This window comes from Copadichromis virginalis, linkage group LG1 (genome assembly GCF_057382275.1).
Source record: "Copadichromis virginalis isolate Kocher_CV1m ecotype Utaka linkage group LG1, C_Virginalis_male_GT1.1, whole genome shotgun sequence".
NCBI lineage: Eukaryota > Metazoa > Chordata > Actinopteri > Cichliformes > Cichlidae > Copadichromis > Copadichromis virginalis.
In genome coordinates this window covers 33,755,162-33,770,534 of record NC_140618.1, presented here as the reverse complement: position 1 = coordinate 33,770,534, position 15,373 = coordinate 33,755,162, and positions in this window count along the sequence as shown.

Here is a 15,373-nt window from a genome sequence, read left to right as displayed (position 1 = left end):
CTTCCTCCAACACGGAGAAGTCCTTGATCTAGCACTGGATCTACTCTAAAGAGGGGACTTGAACTCGGAAGGTTATCTCCCACCTTCAACACTTCCATCTCTTGAGAAAAGGCCTGCTGCTGAAGGAGCTTTATTATTGTGTCAGCAGCTGTTCTCCGTTCATCTACTGTTACAAAGTTTCCATACTGGGCTTTGCTGGATCTCAATCCTTTTATCCTTGCAACCACTTTAAGGAGCATTGACCAGCTTGAAAACCTTGAAAAACGGCTGAGGATATTGTCTTGTTCACTTGTTTGAGTTGTGAGAGCTTTGACTGCTTTGACTTCTGGATCCCCTACTAACAACACAGCTGAGGGGCTGGGTGCATATGAAATGTCATGTTCCCACTAGAGATGGCACGATACCACTTTTTTATGTCCGATACCGATACCGATATCATAAATTTGGATATCTGCCGATACCGATATGAATCCGATATAGTGTTTTTTAATCAACAAAACTGTTTTTTAAATATCTTGCTGCATTTTGTATAAGTTCATACTCAAGTTTAAAACAACAACTACACTAAAGCTATTCTGTTATACCTGTATGCAAAAAAAATGTTTCATAGTTCAGCAATACTGATCAATCTAATAAACTTAAACCTACACCATCCTCCCTATTCTGGTATTTTAAAGAGTACTTAGCATAAATATTAAGCAACCTAACTAATAGGGTTCCAACTCCCAGCAACAACAAAAATAAATAAATAAAAAATAGGGAACCACCCCTCACGCTCCACCTCATGATGCTTAATCGACGTAATCAACCTTAATTTGATGCAGTGTGAAAAAAATGCACAGAAATCAATTATTTTTCAAGAAATATTAAATAGATTCAACATCTTTCTTCAACAAAATTGCAGACTGCACAGATGGTACCTTCCCAAAGGAAAAAGTACTATAGCTTACTAGGGTATATATATTAGACTTAATAGTTACTATATACAGTAATGGACTTCTATTCATTTTGCATCAAATTAAAACTTTGGGTGTCAGATAATTATTTATTAAAAGCTAGACATTTTAAATGAGAATAAGAAAGAAAAGTATGTCTTTGTGCCCCCTTTTCCCTGTTAATGCCCTATCGGCCCCCCTGGCTAAACTTTGCTAGATCCGCCCCTGCACAGTTACCAGCGTCAGCTACGTAGAAAAAGATCCTCGAGTAGAAAGTAATATTAAATACATTCTAACAACAGCTGATCAAGCTTAAACGTGCTTCTGTTGTTCAGCCGCTGGTTTCCTCTTTCTGGTGCAAAGTGGGCCAAAAGCAAACTAGAGACACGGACTCACGACAGAAAAGCTGATCAGCTGATCGTTAAGCAGTTTCATGATTGAAGTAGCAGCAAGAAGAGGCAGTCGCTCCATATATCGTTTGTTAAGCTTAACGCAGGAATGCTTTACAAACATTCAGAGATGGACTTACACACTTGCTTTACTTCTCTCGGGGATAACTTTGTCGGAGATGAAATGCCGGGTTGCTAGCGAAGCTCCAAATGCTATCCAGAGCACCGACAGGTCCCGCATGCCACAGCCGCTCTATCACGTGAGGCATACTGCTCAGACGTGCTAACGTTCTGAGGTGAGTTACGGCGTGTTGCAAGTTTTGTGAGGTGCTTTCGTGATATTTAATGGATCGGATTACATTTTTTATTTTTCTCCGATATCCGATCCAGTAATTTAGGTCAGTATCGGACCGATACCGATACGTAATATCGGATCGGTCCATCTCTAGTTCCCACAGAAACTTTGGACCAGACAACCAACATGTTGACATGATTTCTGATGCACTGAGCCCTCTAGAGGCGTAATCTGCAGGATTCTGAGCTGTGTCAATGTAGTGCCACTGTCTGGGATCTGTAGTTTGCCTAATTAACTGAACACGGTTGGCAACGAAGACGTGGAACCGTCGTGCCTCATTGTTAATATAGGCTAAGACTACTTGGGAGTCAGTCCAAAAGAACTCTTCATTAATGCACATCTGAAGCTCTGCTTTTAGCATGCTGCTCATTCTAGCTGATGTGACTGCGGCTGAGAGTTCTAATCGCGGGATACTTGTGACCTTGGTAGGTGCGACTCTTGCCTTAGCCATAACAAGACTACAGTGGACCTTCTCGTTGCTGAGGTACCTAATATAGGAGCATGCACCATATCCTAAATCACTAGCATCACAAAAGTGGTGCAGTTCCACCTTTACAATGTCTGTTAGTTCTGGTGGGTGGTAACATCTAGGCACTGCAACCGATTTTAGTCTTTCCAACCCATCTTTCCAGTCCTCCCACCGTGAGCGTAAGTTGTCAGGAAGGGGGTCATCCCATTCAATGCCTCTGCGACACAGTTCCTGTAGGATACCTTTGCCTCTTAAGGTGAAGGGAGCTACGAACCCTAGTGGGTCGTACAGGGATGAGATCACTGACAGTATGCTCCGGCGAGTAGGAGGTTGGTCCTTAGTGTTTATTTTGAAACTGAAAGTGTCATTTTTGATTGACCACTGGATGCCGAGCACATGGCCTTCAGCTGTTGTGTCAGGTTTGAGATCGAGCGGTTCTGTGGTGTCTGCTCTGTCTGAGGGTTCCAGCTGGGAAAGCGCATCACTTTGGTTTGAGTTGAACTTGTGCAGATGTAGACCGCCAAGTCTACAAAGTGCTTGTGTTTCGGTGATGAGTTCTTGTGCCTCTTTAACTGATGGGACACTAGTTAGACCATCGTCTACATAAAAGTTCTGTTCAACAAACTCTGAGGCCTTAGGATAGTCTGCTCTGTACTGTTGTGCCAAATATTTCAGGCCGAAATTAGCACATCCAGGGGATGAACTGGCACCGAATAGATGTACAGCCATTCTGTATTCTCTGGGTTCTTTGTCTAATTGTCCATCCTGCCACCACAGAAATCTCAGATAGTTGCGCATGTCTGGACAAACAGAAAACTGGTGGAACATTCTCTCGATATCACAGATTATGGCTACATTTTCCTTTCTGAAACGACAGAGTACCCCCACCAATGAGTTGATCATATCTGGACCTGTGAGAAGAGTGTCGTTTAATGAGACACCGAGAAATTTTGCTGAACAGTCAAAGACAACTCTTAGCTTGGCTGGTTTTTTCGGGTGATATACCCCATGGTGTGGGATGTACCATGCAGTCTTGCCTTCAGACAAAGGAGGTGCTAATTCTGCATCACCACTGCTGATAATGTCTCTCATAAAGGAACAGTAATGTTCATGATACTGTTTATCAGCCTTTAGCCTTTTCTTCAGGTGTTGCAGTCGGACTGTGGCTAACTTCTTATTGTTGGGAAGCGCTGGTGGATCATTGCCCTTGAAGGGAAGCGGCATCTCATAGTGCCCATCTGATCTTTGTTTTATTGTATCACTGAGGATTTGTATGAAGCGAACATCATCCTGTGATACATACTTATCCTCATAGTTTCTCTCATTAAAGTCAGTCTCTAGGACTTTGAGTACTTCTGTGGCTGATGGTATGGGCATTTCTTTGACTGTGATCCTGTGCACATAACTCTGGTTACCTTCTCTGTCTAGGTGAGGATTACCAGAACCAATAATACTCCATCCTAGTAGGGTTCTTTGTGCGAAAGGTTCGTTTATTTTGCCTGTGACGATCTCTAGGGGGGCTAGTGCTGATGGGCAGTCATAACCAATCAATAGACCTACTTCACAGTTCTGCAATGGCTGTAACTTGTTAGCTAAGCCTTCAAGGTGTGGCCACTGAAGTGCAGTTTCCTTGGTAGGGATATGAGACTTGTCAACTGGGATAAAGTCACGAGAGTAGACGTGTTCTATTCGGACACGAGTCTCAGAATCAAACCCACGCACCTGTAAGTTGTTGGCAAGTTTACTTGCAACGACTGTGTCGACGGAAGTCATGGTGCTAAGCTTTAACTGCACTGGTTGGGCGTCTACATTTAGTTCTGAGGCCAAATCCTCTAAAATAAAGGATGAGTCACTCTGGGTGTCAAGCAGGGCATATGTAAGTATTTCTTTCTCAGGCTCAGATGCAACTGACACAAATACTGGTACTATGCTGGATGTGGAAGATAGTTTCCTTGTTAGTACATGAGTCATAACATTATGCACTTCCTTGTTTGCACCTTCATCTGGGGATTTAGAATCCTCAGTTTTCTTTTCTTTAGGTTCATTCACTCTTTCTGTGTGTAGACAGGTGGGGTGACGCCGACCACACTTACTACAGGAGTGACGTCCTCTGCATTCTTTGGTTACATGACCCCTCCTCAAACACCCAAAGCAGAGACGATTTTCTTGAATGAAAACTTTCTTGTCATCACTAGTTTTCGCTGCAAAAGCAGGACACTTAGCTATGCCGTGCGATTCTTCTTTGCAAAACAAACATGGGGGTTTAGGTCTAGAAGTAGATACTGGGATTGGTGGAGACTTTGGTTGGATGGTAGTACTGAGTGCCTTCGCTCTTTTAACATGCTGCTCTTCTGATGCCCTTTCGTTTATTAGGAATGGTGAGGCAACAGGATTGCAAACTACTTTAGCTTCATTTTGTATGAACTTTGTAAAGCGAGCGAAGTTGGGGTAGTCTTGGCTTTTGTCTAGCTCCTCCACCACAATGCGGCTCCATCTCTGCACTATCCACTCAGGCAGTTTTCTTAGAAGCTTGTGATTTTCCTCACAATCATTAAGGATCTCTAGGCCTTTGACTTGAGGGATAGCCTCTGCACAGCTTTGGAGAAAATCTGCCAACTCCCTCAGTGCTTTAGGATCATTGGCAGCTATTTTAGGCCATTTTGTGAGTTTAGCCCTAAAGGCTCTTTGGATAACAAATGGGCTGCCATACCTTTCCTCTAAAACGCTCCAAATGCCTGCGTATGCCTGCTCACTGTTGCGGAAGAAATATCCCTCTACTGCCTTTCGTGCTTCACCTGCAAGATAGCTCTTTAGATACAACATTTTCTCACACACAGGTAAAGGTTTGTCACCAATTAGTGCCATAAAGGATACCTTCCAATCCATAAACTTTAGGGGGTCGCCACTAAAGATGGTGGGCTCAGGTACAGGAAGCCTGTTTAGGGTAAGAGAGCTGGCGAGGGCTTGAACTAAGCTAAGTTCTTCACGTTCTGGAGTAGTATTGTGAGGTCTAAATGTTGGTGCTTGTGGATTTAAAGAGAGCCGTGGTGCGCTGTTGGGGAGATTTGCGGAATTTTCTAAGTTGTAGCAGGACACTTGATCATGGCTTTCAATGTCATTTTGAGCGCTAAGGGCTCTTACTCGTGCAGCTGCTACTTTCACTTCGCTGTCTGCCTTTAACTGTTGAAGTTTAGTCTTTTCCTCCTCCAACTTTGCCTTTGTTTCCACTTCCTTTATTTTCCACTCATTTTCCATTTGGCTGATCTTGGTTTCCTGTGCCAATATTTCTTGTGTGGCCTTTGCTTGTTCCACTTTGGCTGCAAGTTCAGCTTCTGCTTCCACCTCACGACTGCCAGTAGAATCTGCCTTTGAGCGTGCAACTGAACCCTCTGGGAACGACGTTTCAGTTTTTGTATCACCAAACACAGAACCATAGTCCCTTAACATCACTCGTACTCTTTCCTTTTCAAGGCGATCGTTAAAGAGCTGATCGATATTTTCCTGTCGTTTAGCAACAACTTCACAAATGTCAGTTGTAAGCACTGCACAAGCATCCATTCGCTTAACAATGTCGGGCGTCATGGATTGGCTGCGGCGAATGGGTTCATAATGCTGTTGTACTACAGCGTGCTTGTCTCTTATGTCATGACTGGCATTGTTTAGCTCTTCAGGTGAGCAGAAAGTTTTCAGCTTTGTTCTGATTTCTTTAGCTGCCTTCTTCCAAGTGTCATAAGCTTTGTTAAATGCCTTCTCATTTTTCTTTGCCTCATATTCCTGCATTTCTTTACCCTTTTCAGTTAAATGCCTTTCACGATTGCTGGATCTTACTCCTTGTTGCTCTGAGTCGTCGGCTTCTTCAGCAGCGTTCAACATTTTGTTACTGTAATGTGTATGTTGCTCAATGCGATAACGTCTGGACTTAAACTTACGTGAGTGTTACTTTTGGAAACAATGCTCACATCAGACGTTTACATCACATAAATAAACAGATTAGCACCCACATATTAGACAAAATGTAACTGTAAATACCGCTGATATACGTTACTTTCAAGAAGAATAAACCCATACAATTTAAAGATTGTAATTACTCAGTGCAATGCAGTATACCTTTAAGGCTGTAACCACAAAAATATTTAAGGCAAGTAATTCTGAATTAGAGTGCAGAGTCCTGTTATCAGCAAAGTCCTTAATGGGCATAATACCTGCACCTTCGTAAAGTGACCATCAGAGTTCAAAGGGGAGGTAGGCAACGAAGCAAAGATGATCTTGACTGGTGTAGAACTCTCTCACAGCTGACACACGGACCCAGCTCGTGGCACGGGCTGCACTCATCTGGCATGGGAGCTAGCAAGTAGCCTTCACTCAGCGATCGAGTTTTCACTGTAGCAGTCCCCCGGACCAAGGAAGAAATAGAGAGAGCCTCGACGGGTGCAGTAATTTTTACTTTGAGATTCATTCAGAATCTAACAGTGCGCCAGGTGCGCCAATGCACCGTGAAAACTAAACAGAAACACAAAATACATTTTCTTAGACGCTTATTACAAATATGAACTCAAATAAAGCAGAAAATACAACAAAATATCAATTAAGCAAAGAAATACAACTTAAAACATGTACCTCGCTCCGCATTCCAAGGGCTGCAAATTGTTCGTTTCGCTAGAGTCCGGTATCACGCTGCTTCACGCTTCATTGAGAGCTGCCTACTGGGAAATGTGCGCCACAAACCCGGTCTGAGCTGGAAGTGCAGCTTGCCGCTAACTAAACAACAGAGCCCTCTACTGGACACTACGCGTAGCTGTTCAGGCTTAGATCAATAAACAAAACTGGACCTTTACACACTGACCTTGGTAAACACTGACTCCCCTTCAACCTTAGGTCACATAACATTGGAGCAGCACCATATCACATCCCCTTCATCCTCCTCCTCTCTTCTCCCCTTATCGTTTGAAGTTCACACCTTCTCTCTCTACAGCGGAGAATCATTTACAGGCAGTACTAAAACTGTCAGCCCATAACTCTACACAATGGAGGTGGCTCAAGGCCAACCGTGTGTCTTGGTGTGAACAATATGTGGTTATAGCTTATAAGGTAGGTAGCAGTAAGGATATGAGTCAGACCCAGTTCAGTACAATGGTGCTTTGTGAGCATGTCAGACAGGAATGTGTATGATGAGAAAGGATGAGCCATGCCAGAAGCTGTTCAGTGTTGGTGAACTTCGATCGCATAACTCTGTTTTTTCCTCTTTGTTGTTTTTTGTGTGTGCCTTCATCCAATTTTCTCCGCTTTTCTTCTTGAACTTTCCTTGTTACTTTTGAATTAACACTTCTCATTTTCCTGTTTCTCTCTTCACTTTGATTCCCGTCTTCCACCAGCAAGAAGGAATGTGACCTGTGGAGAACTGAAGCGATATGTTGCAGTATGATATTACAGCTTTGGCATACCCTCACAAGGGCATGGAAGGGTGCAGGGACCTGCTGTGTTTAAGACAACATGAGAGCATGTTTCATCAAAGTATAAAAAATCCCCCCAAATCCCAAATCTGCCCTTTCTTCCAGCAAACAAAGCTCCTACTGAAGTTAAAAAAGGAAACACAAATAACGACAGTAAACAACAGGTTTAGTTTTTAGCAGTTCTGTGAGTTATTTGTCTGTATACTTCATAGAATCTTAAGATATCGATGCTTGTATGTCTGAACAAATAAATACAAAAGCACTTGAATAATAACTATTCCACCAATACTTGCCTACCAGATTTTAACGACTCTTAAAATCCAAACTAGCAGCATTTGTGAATGCCGACTCGTCTGACTTGATCCTTACTTGAGTGCTCAATTACCTGCTAAGTCAGCAGGGGTAGATTTCTAACTGGTTTGTTAGAGCTCACTGGGATGTACTTGATTGGCAATCCTGTAAGCTGTGCAATTAGTACACTTTATTCTGATTGAATCAGTGTGATATCTGATATCCACTGAAGCAGAGTGTCAGTTTTTATGCCATGGCTTCGAAGCAGTGAGCTGGATTTTTTTCCTGTTGTTGTCTGCTCTGACTAGGAGACACCTTAAGAAGATAAGAAAGGCTGCAGATACATGGCATCCAGGGATATGCTAATATGACATAGTAAGAAAGGGTTAAAAAAAGGGCCCCTTTCCTAAATCACGGGCATGCAGTTGTATTGGCTCTACTTTCAGTTAAATTCTTAGGTTATCTTTGCTAAATTTCACTTAAGATATAAACACTTTATAATTGCAGTACTGTGCAAAAAGGTTTGGTAGTAAGAGTAAAAATATGATATGGTTCTTTTATGGACCGATCCACCAGGGCCTCGCTTCTGGCTGCCTCCCAATAAACATTGCACCCGACCCCTACGGCGGCTTCTGCGGGTGTTGGGCCCACAGGAAGATGGACTGATGTCCCTTTTTCAGGCTGTGCCCGGCCGGGCTCCATGGACTAAGGTCTGGCCACCAGACACTTGCCCTCGGGCACCATCCCTGGGCCTGGCTCCAGGGCGTGGTCCTGGTAACCCTATCACAGGCAGGGTGAACCGTTCCCTTCATCATATACTCATAGGGGGTCTTTCGGACCGGTTAGCCATGGCTGACCCTACCGACATAGCCCCTGGGATCCCTAGGACACACAAACCCTCCACCATGTTAATGTAGTGATTTTTTCTCCCGAATGAGTGGAAGAAGATGGATGGATGGATTTTTTTCTTCTTTTTCAAATTATGCACTGACTATTTATTTATCAGTTTTCCAGGAAAGAAAATAAGCATGGGGCAGCCTGCAGCACCATGCAGTTTTATTAAAAACTTTTAAAATGGGATTTGGTCCAGACCTTCATTCATGCATATTGCCATACATGTTTTAGTTTTGTTAATATTTTTGTAGGCAGCCAGATCTTCAGGCTCAACACCTGCAAACCAAACTATACCAGAGACTGACGCAGGTGTGCATACACTTCTGTTATTATATTTACCATGATGTTTATGTGCCAGTGGGTTGTATAATTCCAGTTCACCTCCATATTTTCATAGGTGGGTCTCAACCTAGATGTCACCTCTTGTAAAACATGAGAGCAAAAATGATGTCAGCGTGTACCAACTTGAAACTGGTGCTTTGAAAAACCCAGACTGTGAAAGACATTAACAGGCTTGCTGGTGAAAAAACAATTCACACCATTGATTCAGTGGGAGTGTTTGATTACTGTGCAGCTTAAACAAACAAGCGACAGGTTTTCCACCTTTCAGTGACCTTCGCTCAGGTGGCTGTTTTTGTCCTACTAAACGAACACTTTATGTTAGGACTTTGAAAGGCATTGTCACTCAAAGCCCCCATTGTATCAGTAACTACTCAAATCGACTCTCCACGGATCTCCACAACTTGACTCGGATTGACTGGTTTTCCACTACAATCCAGTAGTACCTAACTGTGTGGTTGTCGTCATAGAAGCGCGTCATAGTGTCCTGTTATGTAATTAATATGCGACACAAAAACTACAAAAAAGGTGGACATCAAAGCAAGAATATACCTGCTGCTCAGTCTGTGCTTTTCGTTGGACTCTGGGATCCCAACTGTGTTTTTTCTAGCCATTTTCCTTGTTAAAGAAATTGAAGTTGTAACTTTTGTGAACAAGACACTCTCATGAATCACTGAGTGACACTACTGACCAGCCAATCGGCGGCATGCAGTCTGATAATGGCACATTTTAGGACCTGCTCGGATTGTTTGGAACCCCAGGCGAGCAGGTACTAAAAAAGTACCTCGTACCAGGTACTATGACCTAATGGAAAATCCTGGCGAACCATCCTGAGTCGATCCGAATAGGTACTTATGGAAAAAGGGCTTAAGTCCTGGATGACTGCATTTGGGGTACAAAATGTGTTTACATATGTAAACAGAGGAATGTGTAACACCCCTTTCAATAGTTGAGATACAGATTTTAATGTTTAAATGGATACTGTTAGATTCGACTGCTAGACAAAAGTGGATGACTATTAAAAACGCTCAGAGAACTTGGTTTGATGAACTTGAATTCATTTGTATTTTTTCCAACACAACCTATCAGTCTCAACATGAAAAATCAGTTACATATATAAGAAAAAACAATAGCAGTACATGAAAGGGAAAATGGGCCCAAATCATGGAAAACAATAAACAAAATACACCTGGGGAAATTGACTTAACCTCTCTAGTGTCAGCCCACACCTTTAAGTGAGAGTCATAAATAAAATCTCTCTTTGTGGAATGTGCAAAGGCACAATGAAGTGCAATTCTGTCCTACCACTTAAGTAGAATTGGAAGTTCAAGGCTCGTCTAAAGAATTTAATTTCCTTCTTAGACCAATCATCTCAACTAATCCTGGAGGGGTGGCTTGCCATTTTTGGCCTGGGTCATCAATGAATCATACATCCAAAAACCTGACCAAAGTAAACAACAAAACAGGCACTTCTGAAGCCAGTGTGTCATTGTACCACAACCAAAAGAATGACACCAATAACAACAGTTGCCTGACAATTTGTTTCCTCAGCAAAATCTGACTAAAGAAGGCAACCACATTTCTCACTTGGAAGAATGACTTTTTTCTCTTCCCTTCCTGATCTACGTAGTTACTTTGCAGTGAATGGGAGGAGACTCTGATCCCACCCTGTATACTTCACAGACAATCTGAACATCATAGACACTTGCTTTTTAATTATTTCTCATCACAATAATTTTACTTAATAAAACTTGATAATGAACACAACATTTCAACTTCACTCATAATACACTGCAACCCTTAGTAACTCTCTAGGATTACCCATGCCATATAAAAGAAAAGTAAAATTTTATTAAAATAGCACCTTTTAAAATAAAAATTGCAAAGCGCTTCACAACAGAAATACTAAAAACATAAAGACCAAAAGTAAGCAAGTTTGAAATGATTCATTTTTAGCGGCTTTAAAACAAATCATTGAGTCCACAGATCTTAAGATCAGAGGTGGAGAAGTCCAGATTCCAGGGGCCACTCTTGCAAAAGCTCTGTCCCGTAGGTGTCAACCTGTCAACCCACAGGCAGTAGGCCCTGATCCCTGATGAGATCTGCTGGGGATGTATGGATGTAAAAGTTCACTGATGCATGGTGGTGCTCCCAAAGTCAAAACCAGAATCTTGATTTGGACTTGTGGAAGCCGTCTTGTGTCATCTGAATACTTAGAAGATCTTGTCAGAAACCTTACAGCAGCAGTTCTGAACACTGCTGATGTGCCAAAGAACAAGCAAATAATGAATTACAACACTCAAGATTGTGATGAAATAAATGTATGAATAACAATTTCCAATTCAGAGTATGAAACTGGAAGTCAGCTTGCCAATATTACTCTTAAAGCAAGAACGAACCAGAGATTTAACATAAGGATCCAATGTGAAAGCAGAGTCAAACTTTATCGGTAACACTTTATAATAAGTGCACACTATTAAGCATTAGTTAATCATCTGTTAAGCATTAGTTAATGGTTACTTAATTCTCTCTACAGCATCTACAAAGTATTTCTCCTAATCAGTTAATAGTTTTAAAGCACTGCTTTAAACATTTTATTCATGAAGAATAAGCTAATGTACAACACTTTTTTATTAATTATGTTTTCATGTTCTAAAACTCATTGATTAATCATTTATAAACACTACTCTGCATCAGTTACAAACCAGTCATTTCAGGATGTTCAATGGTATACAAAATCATTGGTAAAAGGTAAATAGATGGTTAACATACCCTATATAATACTATAAACTCTACATGTACTACACATAGTAGTTTCATATTAGATGTTTTATAAACACTGAATATCAGGGTTACATCAGTCAGCTGCTATAGCTTAACAGATGTCTTACAATACATTTATAACTGTCACTTAAAGGCTGCCAATGCTGTAACTCTATGCTGTAACTCACTATCGACCAACTTCTTTTTCGATAGAGTATCTATAAATACTCATAGATACCTTAATAAACTTATTTAGGAAGTTACAAACCATTTGCTACTTGTTAGTAAAGTATCTTGAGTGAGCCCATCTAAAGTATATACCTTAAAATCTAATTAATACATGTGGAAGTATTTAAAATACATTGTAACAAAAAATAAATCACAACACACAGGGTAGATCCAGAACGCACTGTATTTTTAAGATGCCAATCACAGAAATATCAGAACAATGCTGACAGATTGGACACACAAATGTTGATACAAAAATAAAAAGTGTCATAAACTATCAGCCAATATTTGAGGTAATACAGAACACGGCTGGATGCAAACTATATGACCTGTAGCTCTTTACATAAACTTTTCAAATAACATTTTTGAAAAGAAAAAAAAATAGCAGTAGCAACATTAACTTTTAGAATTATCTGTATTTTTTGGAAATGTCATATATCAGTCACCCCAATGTACCATTTTTGCGCTTTTTTGCGAGCCACTCGTTCCACTCAATAACTGTAAGGTGTTCTGACAGTAGTCTATCATTTCTGTTACCCCTGAGTCTCCAGATTTGCTAATTAATAAAAAGTGTTGTACATTAGCTTATTCATCATGAATAAAGTGTTTAAAGCAGTGCTTGAAAACTATTAACTGATTATGAGAAATACTTTGTAGATGCTGTAGAGAGAATTAAGTAAGCATTAACTAATGCTTAACAGATGATTAACTAATGCTTAATAGTGTGCACTTATTATAAAGTGTTACCAATTTATCCCAAGGTTCCTGATAGAAGATTTAGCAACACCTGCAAGGGAACTTCAAGTTTCCATTACCTTTGTCATAAATGTGTCTGGGGCACAAAAGACTTTTGTTTTCCTTATAATTAACTTGAGGAAACAAAAAATTCACACCTAAGCAAGATCTGTATGGAAAAAGTTCATCTTGTTCTTGGTATAGTGCCTGTTTTTGTTGAAGATAAATTAGTTTACTACTTAATTTTGACTTTCTGGCTTGGTCAGAAATCCAAAGTAGTCCAGTTGTTGATTCTTTATACTTAGAGCACTGAGGTCGCACAAAACAAGAAAGGAAAAGAGAACCAAACTTCAAGGCAAAAGCCTGTATTTAACTTTTTCTTAACACAAGAACTTATCTTTAAAACCACATATGGGAAAGTTCTTTATTTCCCTATTTGTACTGTGTCATTCCCAGAGACACACACTGCACACACACATGTACACTTCACACAGGCATTAAGCTGAGGATTTATTGTGATGCTGTTGCTAGAAGAATTTACAAGAAAATGCTTTCTGCTCTGTAATCCATGGAATCTTTGGACACATCCTCCACCTCCTGCTATAATTCTCATTCCAGCATCTGAAGTCATACACTGTACTTAGCTCAGTGTACCATTAGTGTAAAGCAGTACACACTTTGATGAAGATTGCTTCGCACAGTATGTTAAACCTAATTGTGTCTGTGTGCGAGTTTTTTAATGACAAAATGCTCTTTCTTCATCTATAGTTTCTGTTAAAATACTAAAATAAAATTACAATATTTTAGTCACCTTTCATACGTTTGAACTAACAATCAACTAACATGGTCACCAAGTGTACTGTTTGATGAAAAGAGGCAAAACAGAAAGTTAGAAAAAACACAATGGAAAACTACATTTCATAGTAAGACAGGAAGTGTCACGGTTCTGGGTCGGTTCAACCCAGCATTTTGAGTTCTCTTGTTTTGGTTTATTTGAATGATCGTTTTTTTGTTCTCTGGTGCTTTGTTGATTATTATTATTATTATTTATCTATTGTTTCTGTGATTCTGGTTTTGGTTTTTACTCTCAGGTTTCGTGTTCTCATGTTTGGTGTGGGTTTTGATCTGTGTCCAGTCTGCGTCTTTGTGTAGTGATTTCTTGTTTCCTGTTTTATTGTGAAGGTCTGCGTCTCATGTGAGTGTATTCAGTTTTACCTCCCTTGTCTCGTCTCGTTAATTACTCCAGCTGTGTCCCCCACCTGTGTGTAATCTCCCTGTGTTTCTCTGAGTGTATTTAAGTCGTGTCTTCTGTTGTAGTAGTCGCTGGTCCGTCTGTGTATCTACCATGTTCCAGTCGTGTGTTCTCCCTGCTGCCCATCCTCCTTCATGTTCGTGTTCTAATTCGTGTTTAGTTGTTCTCAGTTTAGATAGTCTGCAGTCCCGTTTGCCGTTTTTCTATTTGTGTTTTGTGTTCAATAAACCACCTTCACACCTTTACAAGTGCCTGCGATTGGATCCTCCTTTATCATCTTCACACGTCTCACTCCACTTGCACACAAACACACACATGCACACGCACACACATGTAATTTGTTAGTATATCTGTTAGTATACTTGTTAGTATGTTAATTCAATCATTTTCAGGTATATAAATTTTTGGGGCAAAAGTTAATATTTTCATATATAATCTTCACATATAAGTCAAACATCAGAAGTCTACAATCATAGTTTGTTTGTTTAACCTGACCTCTTCTTTTGACTCTGATTTTTAATTCTTAAAAGCAGACAACACATGGAGTGTTATGTGGCCCCCCAACCTGAGGCTCAACTGTTTCTATTTGTAGCACAAATGAAGACACAAACAATTTGTGCTGTGAGCTGTGTTTCTTGTTTGAGCGCAACCATTTGAAACAAGGTCATGTTTCATGTTTTTGTTTCTGCAGATTATGAGCGCCACAACAGAGAACTTTGTGGGCTTTATTAAAAATGCACAGTATGCACTGATGTGCTCTGCAAACACACACACACACACACACACACACACACACACACACACACACACACACACACACACACACACACACGCAATGTTCAGGTAAAGCTTGATGAAGAGGAATTTGAGGAACTTGTCCAGTAAACAGTAATCATCCAGTAAACATCCAAATCAAACAGATATCATCATGTAGTGGTCATTACATGAATTATTTATTATTTATTTGATTACATGACCTATTGTCCAGCTTGGTGCTGCTTCAGCATAATGATTGTAAGTTTGGTTATTAGTCAGATCCAGTAAAAATTCTATATTTAAAGAATTCTGTCAAACCTCAAAAAATAAAGCACATTTTATATATTTTTAAAAAGCTTTTCTGTCAGTTTAGGTGGCTTAATAACTCTGCTGTAAATTTAACATGATGTTTTTTTTCTTTCGAAGGATAAAAGAAAGAGCTCAAACCTTTTAAATGAACTATATAGCTAAGAGCAGTATAATCTCTGCATTTTCTTATATTCTTTCTTTGTTTCTT